This window comes from Berghia stephanieae, chromosome 3, assembly GCF_034508935.2.
Source record: "Berghia stephanieae isolate SIO BIC M18660-M18661 chromosome 3, UCSD_Bste_1.3, whole genome shotgun sequence".
Classification (NCBI taxonomy): Eukaryota; Metazoa; Mollusca; class Gastropoda; order Nudibranchia; family Aeolidiidae; genus Berghia; species Berghia stephanieae.
This window is the reverse complement of record NC_088362.1, coordinates 48,155,506-48,167,369: the sequence shown is the minus strand read 5'-3', so window position 1 is coordinate 48,167,369 and position 11,864 is coordinate 48,155,506. Positions and strand designations below refer to the sequence as shown.

Here is an 11,864-nt window from a genome sequence, read left to right as displayed (position 1 = left end):
CAGAGAAAGGTCGAAGCCATTCACTTTATTGTTTATAAACAACCATCTATGTTTGTCCGAGCACGTGTGAAGATGTGTCACAAATTCCATGTTTTGATTGGTCAAAAATATACTGGTTAATTGGGATGTAAATGAATTGGACTTTAACAACATGTGACCTCTGAAAGTATTTTTCAGCCAAGGCTCCACAATCTATAGCATAAATGAAAAATTAAAAATATATATTGAAATATTACATGAACCCAGACTTTATGGAAACCCTGTATTATAACACATACGAATGACGAAAAAATATGATGCTATTTTTTTTTAAACTAGCGGAGAACCCACAGTATTTGCGGGGGGGGGGGGGGGGGGGGGGGCAAAAAAAATGCTGTTACGAACCCGTCTATTCTAATTATTATACTGCTGTATTGTGGAAATTAACATAGATCGAGACGAATCTTTTGAGCCATCAAGGATCAAAATCGGTCCGGTAATTAAAGTCTGTAGGTGCGCGCAGATGAATCTGATAACAGGGTGGCCAGATGGCGATTCCCAACATCATGGCCGATCATTATGCGCTAGAAAATTTTATATATAAAACTAGATATTTGAGTCCATGGCCGATAGAAGTACCCTTAATAAAAAAAAAAAGTTAGCAAGATTCTCGTATATTATTTTCTAAAAAAATACTTTGCCATTAATATGGGCTGTACGGAACACTTTTGACCTTCAAACCCTATTGATGCCATACGCATAGCTAAAATACTTATAATATCTGCCCGCCGGATACAACGCAATTATACACAAAACTATGTATAACCTTAAACATTTATAGTCTGATTAAAAAGTATATATCTAGTGAGTACTGATCAATAAAATTGCTGTCTAAAAACAAAAACAAAGAGCTGAGTGACGTCATTTTCGCTCCTTTGCTTTCTAAAAAAAAAAGGATAGATGTGTAAATTTATCAACACTTTGCAGGCAATGTCTACTCTTCACTAACGTCGTATCTTATCATTTTCATCAGGAAAGCAGTAAAAGCAATGAATCAATGAATGTGACTCACTGTTACCGCTCTCTTAGTGAAAACGGTTAAACAAGGATTTTGTTTAAAAAATAGTCTCACCGTCAAAGGATTAAAATCCACAATCTAATCGATTATATCTATTAAACACATTCTATCACTGACAACGACAAGCACTCATTTGCAGGTCTGATAACCCAATTTATTATGGGCTCATTGTTGTTATGGAAATCTAAAAAAAAAAAAAAAAAAAAAATGACGCAAAATATTGTCCCTCACAACAATGTTAAATAGGCCCAAAATTGTGATCGGATGTCAGACCTGCATATGTGTACACGTCGACTGAGAAGGGTGTTTCTAAAAAATAACCATAACTTTATTGTTCACAATGATAAGTAATTAAACAACTTACACGTGAATGAATGACGGGAAGGGCGCTCGGTGCGCTAGCACTCACTCACCATCACACTCGACCAACCAACCACTCACACTGCCACGCCGGCCGGCGACTGACGGAAAATCCTCTTCACATCTTCATCAGTTTCAACAACGACATTATCATTATCGTTATTATTATCATCATCATCATCATCACAAACCACCGCCACCGCTTCGCTCATCCACGCAAAGCGAGTTAAAGCGGCGAAGTCAGAAAAGTGTCGACTTTTTCAAACAGTGCGTATAGCTCTACATACAATAATTTATCAGTTTGAACTGGTTTGGAGTGGTTAATGTATATAATGCATGCTGACTGGTTAAAAGTATGTACAGTAGTATGTACATACACCGCACGCAGTGAGTGGAAAGCGGAGAACGTTAAAACTGTGCTCTCTGGTGCAAGGACAGACGATTCAGACAACGGGATGCCCGTTTGGCAATGTTATTTTCTTTTTTTTTTTTAAATTTGGAACGTTTACAAGTTGTTTGGAATTGGATTCAATAGTCTGATGTCACGTCCGCATAGCAACGAGCAACCTGGTTCTAAACAAATAAAATCGGTACTTTTTATTCTTCATGCTGGCTAGAACTGTTTCACATGTCATGTGATCAGAATGTTTATAAGTCAAAACTTGATCAGATTTATAATGTTTTTCTCCCCTGGATACACTTTTATGCTCGTCGGAGAAGTATTTCATAAGGGCGTCCGCCATTGTTCCGATATTTTAGAACCAGTTACGAAATTACCATGCGTCATTACGAGGGAAGTGACGTGACGACTGTTGAATCCTATTGGCCAATTTCGTTGCCTTGATGTACTTAAAAATGAAATAGCCGCCTTTTTATTTTAAAATCATCTAAAATTCTCAACACTTTGAAAATTTGGCATATTTCTCCAAATCAATATCATAATTATTATTTTATTTATTTGAATACGTTGTAACCGACAGCACTGAATCAGTGACATCTATATAGACTATAAGTTGACTCTGCACTGAATACCAGCACAGATTAGTACTCTGTGAAAACCAGTGTTGTCTTGACGTTGCATAATAACGTAAAAATAATAATAATAATAATAATAATAATAATAATAATAATAATAATAATAATAATAATAATAATAATAATGTATAATGATGGTTTTGATGATGATGATGATTTTGATGAATAATAATAATATAATAATAATAATAATAATAATAATAATAATAATAATATATAATATGTAATAATAATAATATAATAATAATAATAATAATGATAATAATAATAATAATAATAATAATAATAATAATAATAATAATAATAATATAATAACAATAATAATGACGGTTTTTGATGATGATGATGATTTTTGATGATAATAATAATATTATTAATAATAATGATAATAATAACAACTACAACAACAACAATAACAATAAACCAGCATGGCAAGTTGAACCTTTAACACAGTGAAAACGATTCACCAAAGCAGTTGGATAACTGCCGGCCGCCCGCACATTGACCACAAACTTATTTTTCACTTCAGCCTGAAAATCTTACTTTCAATGTAAAGCACTTTGAGCACGTTTAGTGAATATTGCGCCGCTATAGATAGTATGAAGTTGACGTCACTCAGGTCTTTGTTATTGCTTTGTGCCATCCGCGTTTTATGAGTAATTCTCACTAAACTGTATTAACCAGACTATAAACGTTCAAGAAGACACGTAGTTTTGTGTGTTGGTCTCATATACTTCCGGGTGCCAATGTTGTGAGTTTCTTAGCCAAGCGCATACTATCAATACAAAAGCTCGTTTTTTTAATGTGTTTTTTTCTTTTAGGGGGTGGGGGGGGGGGGGGGGGGGGGGGGTATAAAAAAATGATAACGATGATCAATTACGATGATCATGCTGTCTAAAACTCTGTAACCCCAGACTTCTTTAATAAAAAGGATTTCGAGTCTGTTGAAGTCTTAGTTTAAGACTTTTTGTTGTCAACTTAGTTGTCACTGGGGGTCCCGATAGTTCAGTTGGTTGAGCACTCGCTTCACGCGCAAAGGGACTGAGATCGATCCCGGGTGAAGCCGGTTTTTTTTTTGTTTGTTTTTTTTACCTCCCTGTCCACCCAGCAATGATTGGGTAGTTGGGTTTGTAAGATCTAGCGAAAGAACTTTTCGATAGAAGAACGTCCTATCGCATGGGTAGCTAGCAAGCAATTGTGATTGTGCGTTTCACGCTTTAGAAACCGGGATATAAAACTACGGCTCCATAGGCCTAATGGCTCTGAAGGACTACTTTTATTTGTCATCAAAATCAATCGATATTTGAGGCAATATTGGGGGCGGGGGGGGGGGGCAAAAATAAATAAATAAATATATAAATTAATTAATTAATTTAAAAAATGAAATAAATAAATAATAAAAGTAATAAATCAATCAAATGTGAATCTTTAGTTCACGTTGATACGAAAACGTGGATTGATTTATTCTTGAAATGCGTGACATCCTGTGTCAGAGAGGGAAGAGGTCTCGTGTTGGAATTAAGCCGTGGGTGATGCCAAACTTGGTCAGCGACAGAATAGAAGACGGTGTTATGATCAAAATCTGGCCCCTAAGTTGTTTTCGTTGGTTATCCGCACTCGCCCCGGGTGTTAGTGAGTACCTGAATGTACGCAGCGACAGATATTGCAAGAGTGCTGGTGAGAAAAGGGGCGTCGAACACGTGACTTGTACAGTACGAATCTGAAATCTGATTCCACAAGGCCTGTATATTATCGTGTACGGTAAATCTATAGATAGAATGAAGTTGACGTTACTCGGGTCTTTAATACTGTTTTATTTTTTGTCATCCGCGTTTATGAGTAATTATCACTAAACTGTATTAACCAGACCATAAACGCTCATGGTTACACATAGTTTTGTGTGTTGGTCCGTTATACTTCCGGATGACAATGTTGTGAGCTTCTTAGACAAGCGCATAGTACCTATGGATAGTTCGAAGATGACGTCACTCAGGTCTTTGTTGTTGTTTTTTGCCAACCGCGTTTGTGAGTAATTCTCACTAAACTGTAATAACCAGACTGTAAACACTTAAAATTACACTTAGTTTTGTGTCTGTTGGTCCGTTATACTTCCGGATGGCAATGTTGTGAGCTTCTTAGACAAGCGCATAATACCTAAGAAACGCGCAACATAAATGTTCATTAAAAAAAAAACTGTATTCATTTTTCAAACGCCTGGAAAGAGTGATAACGAATTTGCAAAATTTTCTCACATCATCGTCGCGGTTTGTTTGTTTGCTTTTTTGTTCTTGCTTGTTTGTTTGATTTGGTTTCGCCCCACTAGTTTAGCATCTTCCGAAAAAGAATATCTGACCATTTTGATATAGACTGTGGCAAGTTGGCAGAAAAGTTCAGTGAGGAAGGGGAAAGTGAGAGAAAAGTGAGAGAAATAAGTGAGAGAGTAAGAGAGTGGGTGAGTGGAGAAAAAGGAGCGGGTTGAGCAAAAGTTTGGATGACGTAAAAGATATCTAAATAAGCGGAAAATGTGTGCTTTCACGCGCCATACGGCTTATCTCCAAACACCCGGTATGTACTTATAAGACGCGCCGTTTCTGTACAAGTTTTGTATACTCAAAAATAACAATGGGGGTCTGAAAAGCCGTGAAGAAATGTGCTGTGGGCGAACGAAAAGTTTACACAACGCTGTTAAGTTTCATCTGAAACACGATGACATGTTAACAAAGGAAAAAATATTGATGTTCAAAATAAAATGAAAAAACAAAAAAACGGCCCCGTGAAAACACCTTTACCTGAAAACGGTTAAAATAAGTTTGTAAAGAAAAGTACATTTAAAAAATTAAAAATTGAAGAAAAAAATACCCTTGGAATTATTATCACAATACCATAATAATATCGCCAATAGTACACGTGTAGAGTCCTTCTTCTGTCATTAAAGAAAACAAGATAATCAGTCATAACACCCCCCCCCCTCCCCCCAAAATAAAAAAAAATTAAGGGGGGATATTTTGTGTCGTGTATATTTTGTATCTCCATTTATCAACTATCTTTTCATGATTGTTATATTTTTAAAACAGTTGACTTCCTCGACATCACATTCGACATAAAATCCATATCATTCCAACCGTTCAGAAAACCAAATAACACCATTAGCTACATTAATAAAAAAAGCAACCACCCCTGTTCCGTCATTGAAAACATACCAAAAAGCATAGCACTGAGTGTGAGCAAACTTTCGGAAAACATAGAGATATTCAACGTCGCAGCCACCCCTACAAAGAAGCACTCACAAAAAGCGGATACAACACACCATTTGAATACACAGACGCCCCACTCTCATATAAACCTCAACACACAAGTGAAGAACGCAAAACAAGAAAACGACATATTACTGACTTGGTTCAACCCACCTTTCGACAGAAAAGTCAGCACAAACATTGGACAGCAGTTACTGAAGTTAATTGATACACACTTTCCAAAAAACAACAAGCTACATAAAATTATCAACAGGAATACCATAAAAATAAGCAACTCGTGTATGCGCAACATAGAACAAATAATTTCAAGCCACAACAAAAAAAATATTAATAAACCACCGACAAGAGCAAAACCCACCCACCAGAAAATGCGACTGCAGAAATAAGGAACATTGCCCGCTAAACAAACAATGTTTAGAATCACGTTTAATTTACCACAGCACAGTCACCGAAACTAAAACAAACAAGCAAGAAAAATATGTAGGACTAACGGAAAATAATTTCAAAACAAGATACAACCTCCACACCTCAACATTTAGAAACACTAACAAAAAAACATCCACAAAACTCAGCGAACATATTTGGAAATTAAAAGAACAACTAGACAACTTATGGAATATTCTAAAGCAAAAGGATACACACCATCATCAAAACAATGTAGCTTATGCCTGGAAGAGAAATATACTATAATTAAACACCCCCATGAAGCCACACTCAACACGAAAAATGAGATGTACAATAGTTGTCCACATCGCCGGAAGTACTTATTAATCAACTACAAACCTACAGAACCACTTCAACAAGCAACAACACACAACAAACCAAACTCATGTCCTGAGATGGCTAAAAAGCCCTGAAACATCGATGTAGACTGACTCCAACATTGTGGTAAATATTAAAATAAAAAATTATATACATACATATATATATATATATATAAGTTACTTATATATATATATATATATATATATATATATATATATATATGTGTGTGTGTGTGTGTGTGTGTGTGTGTGTGTGTGTGTGTACGAATTATATTTATCTCACCTTTAAAAAGAAAGAGAGATTATCGCCAACAAATCTGTTTTCATTCGGTGGAATTCTTTCCCAACTTTAAGAACAGAAAATGCTTCATATCATTTTAAAGAAATTGATTGCATTCAAAATAATGAGAGGAACCACTAACTCCCATCTCACTGCCATATTCGCTAACCGGAAGTTTGACACACAACCCAAGTATTAAAAATGATGCCAGACAAATTTGATTTTTCGATAAAATCATCACGATGTCTCCCAGAATACACACAAACCATCTTTATGTTAATTGTGAACATCATGCAAAATTTGGTGACTGTTGGTCCAGTGGTGTAGGAGCCTTAGTGTTACAAAAAATCCAATATGCCAAATATAAAATAAAATAAGGTGTATATTATACTACTAGTAGCTAATAGTCATCCATTTTATGTACCAGTCACAAAAGCGTGGCTCAACCGGTGCGGTCTTTGCTTCGTACCCAAAAAGGTACCGAGTTCGACTATCCGCCACGTTGTGTGGCCTTGAGCAAGTCACCTGCCCTAGCTCACTTTGCGGCGCTGCACAGCGGCAGACGCCTGGGTTATTCCAGTCTTCCCTTGGGATAGATAGACCCTAAAGACAAATTTCCCCATTGGGGATGAATACAGGGAATTTTATTTTAATTTTAAAAAACGTGACTTGCACCAATGTCTTGACTACGAACCACTGCAAGGTACACTAATACTTTTTTGGGGGGATCGTGGATAGCTCATACGGTAGAGTTAGTCACGCTCTCACCGGCCAGGCGGTGTTGTCGTACCAGTAAGGTCGCGGGTTCAAACCCCCATCACCGCCGCGAAAAATATTTATTCTCTATTGTCTTCTGGCACTTTCCCACTCACTTCATCTCTTGTTGTTACTAATACTATGGAGCAGACTGCATTGTAAAGATTTCTCGAAATATAATTAATAGTACTCCAAATAAATTGAGTTGATTGCTCGAGTAACTGAACCACCGAGACTTGTTGTTAAAACTTACTGCATCCATTTTCCTGTCAGGTTGGGCAGTGTGGGTGATTGGTTTATCAGGCGGAGCGTAAATTGTGTTGTTACTTGTTCCGCCACCCAACGCCATAAACTGTAACACACTGTATCTCTCACCAGACTGGGTTCGGGCAAAGACTGCATGCTATGCCAGGTAGGGCCACGGGAGGAAAGATTTATCTTTATCTTCAAAGTGTTGTGGCATGCTCTAATGAACAATCAGTCGAGCCTTGGTTTACGCGTTTTCAAAACAGGAGCAGGACGTGGAGGGGGTGGTGATGGTGGTGGTAGTGGAGGAGCAGAATAATAATAATAATAATCACAATAATAATAATAATAATAATAATAATAATAATAATAATAATAATAATAAAATAATAATAATAATAATAATAATGATGTAATAATAATAATAATAATAATAATAATAATAAGAAGAAGAAGAAGAAGAAGAAGAAGAAGAAAGAAGAAGAAGAAGAAGAATAAGAAGAAGAAGAAGAAGAAGAAGAAGAAGAAGAAGAAGAAAAAGAACACACACACACACATAAACACACACACGGAGAGAGAGAGAGAGAGAGAGAGAGAGAGAGAGAGAGAGAGAGAGAGAGAGAGAGAGAGAGAGAGAGAGAGAGAGAGAGAGAGACGTAATGCCCAAAAGCCAAATGCAACTACTTGCACCTTTTCACCAAGACATCTGAGGGTATCATGCAACTTTATACGAATAGACAAAGATTTTTATCTATAATCTAGGGTAATAAAATAAAATAAAATAAATAACATTATCTAAGTAGAAGCCAATTTGTGTTTGAGTCGAGTGTTTTAACATAATGAAATCAGAGAATAAATTAAGTAAAAATAACTCCAAAGAAAAGAATATATAAGCATAGCTCCATAGAAAGTAAAACATCCTCCCAGTAGTACCCACTGATGTCCCGCTTTCATGACACAATGTACTGACCTTAAAATGAAGCCCGTTAAGTGATCATGTTTGCTTCTTGCACTCAGCGAATCTAAGTTTTTAAAATATAAAATAAAATAAAATAGTCATGACTTATAATTGAAATTAATCTTCATAAGCTGAAGTGAAATTCTAATTTAGATTTTTGTTTTGTTTTAGTTAATTGCACAATTTCATCACAAGTAATGGTAAAAATCAAACAAAGCATTCTTTTTTACATGAGAATAATCAAAATCAAATGGGAAAGTAGACCAGAAATGATGACATCTATGGAAAAGAGCAAGGCAGACATCAAATAAGAGAAAATTGGAAAAGGAAATATATTAGATAGGTCATACTTTAAAGAGAAAAAAAAAAGCCAATGCTTATTTATTATTATTTGGTGACTGCTCTTTTCAATATAATGACCCTAAACTCTAGCATACCCTACCTCAACCCATAATAGAAATCGAGAAAATATCAAAATTTGAATCTAGTTTGAAAACCCACTATTTCACAATTCATGTTATACCATGCCGACTGTAAAGTATGTCTAGTATTATTTTAGCAATGAATGTATTCTTTATTTCCATGTTTTGATAGAATACCTGTGTTCGTAACGTAATTCATTATCTGTAAAGCGCTTGAGATGGTTGGTTCATGGAAAGCTCTCAAGTATCATTTAACATTATTATTATTATTATTATTATTATTATTATTATTATTTTATTAATATTATATTTATTATTATTATTATTATTATTATTTTTATTATTATTATTATTTTATTATTATTTATTATTATTATTATTATTATTTTATTATTTTTATTATTATTATTATTATTATTATTATTTATTATATTATTATTATTATTATTATTATTATTAATATTATTATATTTATAATTATATTATTATTATTATTATTATTATTATATTTTATTATATTATTATTATATATTATCATTTTATTAATATATTATAAATATTATTATTATTATATTAATATTATTTATTATTATTTATTAATATTATATTATTATTATTATTTTATTAATATTATCATTATCATTTTATTAATATAATTATAATTATTATTATTATTATTTTTATTAATAATATTATTATTATTTTTAGCAACATTATCATTTCACCATCATCATGATGACTATAATAATTATTGTTAGGAATAATTACAATTACCATCGTCATAAGTATAATGGTAGAGCCTTCACATCACATGCAAGGGGACCAAGATCGATCCCAGGTGCAGTCGAGATTCTTTTCTGACCCCCCCCCCCCCTCCCAGCAGTGAATATGGGTAGCTGAGGGATAAACTCCGGCCGAATGGGCTCTGAAGGACTACTTTTTTTTCTTCTTTTTACCTCACATGTTATCCGAACTGCCATTAAATAAAAACGTTTTTGTTTTCAAACAATTAAAAAAAATATTAAAAAATAGGGATCAGTTTTTACTCATATTACCATAAATAAGTTTAAGTTTACGTCTATTTTCTAAAAATTAATGCTGACATTTCACAATACTATAATGCAAATTTTATGCAAATCTTAAAGACGGAAATCAAAATGTGAAAAACAGAAGTATAAAACCAACTGAAATAATTGTAGCATAATAAATGGTGTGCTTGAATTTCCCTGCATTCATTCAATCTGTGTGGCATGCCCTTTCGGGTTCATTGCCGACCATTCTATTCCATATTAATGTTATCTGTCTTCAGAGCATCGGGCATATTCTGTGTTTGTGTTTATTATGGATGTGTTCTGTCTTAGATTTTTAAGGAATGCCATTTTCTATCCTCCATACACTCGTTCCCCTACTCCAAATCCCAATTGCCAATTTTATAAATTCCATCCCCTCTCCATATACTTTGAAGATGATGAAGAAGACTATAAAGCAGCTGAAGGCAAAAATTTCCCGATTTAGATCGGAATTGGAGATGGAACGAGTCCTGTTTCTTCAAGACAATTCCCGTCCACACACAAGTCCCAGAACAAGGGAAGTAATCGCATCATTTGGACCGACAATGCTGTCTCACCCTCATTATCAACCACATTTGGCACCTTCTCACTTTCATCTTTTTGGTTACTGAAGGTGGCAACGAGGGGACATCACTTTGAAGATGACCAAGAATACAAGACCCTAGTGAAAAATTGGTTCAAAGTACATTCAACTCAGTTTTACAAAAAGGTGGACTGTGGCTGTCAAGAGAGGCGGAGACTATTTTGAGAAGTAGCATTCTACTTGGCTAATGTCAAGCTTCAATTTGAGGTATGATAAATAATATCGATTCAATTTGTTCTTTAAGTAATAAGCAGAGTCCCATTACTTTTTGACTCAGACTCGTGTGCTTCCGAAAAATCTCATTTGCCTTCTCCTGATTGTATCCAAAAATTCTCATTCTTTTCCTATACGATTTAACACCATTTCATTATCTACTAACACAGTTCAGGCTGTTTTCAACAGTTTTGGAAGACATTTCGAATGCTTTAAGTCATATTTATTGAATCCACATCTATAGTCCAGGTTTCACAACCACACAGCAGCATTGGGAAGACATATGTTTGTGACATTTGTATTTTTGAATTCGTAATGACAGGTTTTAATTTGAGATTTTTTATTTGAACTTTATACCTGTTTGAAATTTTCTCCTTTACCTGTCAAATTGAAGGGTACTTCGGTATTTTTTTTGCATAGTACCATATATTTTGTCTTTTTCACATTCAACATTAATCCTTTCTTTTCACTTACAGCGACTAGCTTGTCCATTTTTGTTTGTACACTGTCTAAAAAGAAATTTAAAAAAAAAGTAAGCTTTTATCTTTATATTGCACAAAATCCACTAAATGTGCGCAAAGTGCTTTACAAGGGGTCACTGGCCAACAGCAACACATAAGGCTACAGTGACCATGGTCATTCCTGCTTTGCTCTCCATTAACCCAGGCTTGTATAAAGTTAAAGCCTGCAGTTGCTCTCAATCTCTCTCTTTGGACTCTTATCCAGACTCATACAGAATTCTTGCCTAGATAGAATACTCTAAATCTACGCCTTAAATAAATATCTTAATTCAACATCATACAAGAATCTGGTAAGTTCAGTGCTAGAATACGCAGCATCAGCACGGGATCCAAATCGGGCAAAGA

At 34.5% G+C, this 11,864-nt stretch overlaps 1 protein-coding gene across 5 annotated transcripts in view; it reads right to left on the bottom strand.

Annotated features, from left to right (window-relative positions):
* LOC144967896 (carboxypeptidase M-like) overlaps positions 1–11,864 on the bottom strand; it is a 59,200-nt gene that overhangs the window by 46,188 nt on the left and 1,148 nt on the right. For 2 of the 5 annotated variants that reach the window (XR_013644478.1, XM_078905644.1), the window contains exon 2: positions 8,723–8,774. The gene's annotated coding sequence lies outside the window, so the exon portion shown is untranslated. Of the gene's footprint in view, positions 1–1,111; positions 1,242–1,421; positions 1,671–8,722; positions 8,775–11,864 lie in introns of those variants that run through there. The other 3 variants (XR_013644479.1, XM_078905646.1, XM_078905645.1) reach the window with 3 other exon arrangements.